General features: G+C 40.3%; 1 pseudogene; it reads left to right on the forward strand.

The window, feature by feature from the left end:
* The first annotated feature begins 342 nt into the window (after positions 1-342).
* On the forward strand, positions 343-451 carry LOC119957609 (annotated as a pseudogene).
* Positions 452-1,101: the final 650 nt, after the last annotated feature.

The raw sequence follows: 1,101 nt of genomic DNA on the forward strand, positions 1-1,101 counted from the left end.
AGACATTGCTCCCAGTTGGATTTCGCCAGTACATGCTGTGTGCACAGATTGCCCTTTGTTCGGCAAAGTTGGAGGTTTCTTTGTTACCCTCAGTTGGGTGTCACTGGAACCAGAGTCTCCTTTTCTTCTGATAACGACAGGGGGAGGTTTGGCTGACGATTGCCCCCTGTTGGGTTTTACTGGTTCTGCATGCACAGACTGCACCGTACTCAGCCAAGCTGGAGATCTCTTTCCCAGCCGTGACCGTTGACTAAATGTTCCGAAGCACAGTGGAGCGCAGCAAGCCGCCGCTGAATGTCTGTGGACGAGGAGGAGAAGAGCCCAAGCTGGAAAGTATGGGCTATTGCTTCTCGGCCTATTGGATCAGATCAAATGTAATATTTGTTCTTTTTAATTTAATATCTGATAGGTCCCTGATAGAAAGAGACTTTTCTTTTCGACGATAACCATGAAAGTGAGGGTAGAGGATAGAGGTTTAACTGAGAACTCATTACGGATAATTAACTGTAACCATATTAACCGTTACATCAGTGCAACAATCCACTAAGGGTTCATCCAGATAATACTTTTCTATTCAATTTCTTAGTTTTCTAATTTTGCAAGTGCAAGGTTAGTGACGTCAACTAGCTAAAATGCCCCATTTTATGGTAAAACTGGGCGGCTTTCCAGGACGAGTAGTCGCATTTCTATAGTAACCGCCAGTCTTGGGCTGATAATTTCAGAATGAAAACCGTGTTTTTCTAATGAAATTGGCAACCGATGGAATTGGAAATTGGCACCAATACATTTAAATACATATATCTTTTAAATTGATGGAAAGACTGTTTGGCCGAATTGAGTGAATTAGAAATAAATTAAAGTCAATCAGAAGTAAAAAGAAGGCCAGACATTAAGATAATAATCTCCTTAACAATCACTTACCGGGATGGAAAATCTCATTGTGGAATCACCCTATCTATATCTCTGAAACCTATTTCTTCGCTGCTTGCTTTTGCTAATCGCCATCGTTCTTTTGTTTAAATCACTTAGTTATGTTTTCCTGTGTATTATGATTTGAACAATTACCACGATCTGTAATAAAATGAAAACTCAACTACTGTA

The sequence above is a fragment of the Scyliorhinus canicula genome, chromosome 26, assembly GCF_902713615.1.
Source record: "Scyliorhinus canicula chromosome 26, sScyCan1.1, whole genome shotgun sequence".
Taxonomy (NCBI): Eukaryota; Metazoa; Chordata; class Chondrichthyes; order Carcharhiniformes; family Scyliorhinidae; genus Scyliorhinus; species Scyliorhinus canicula.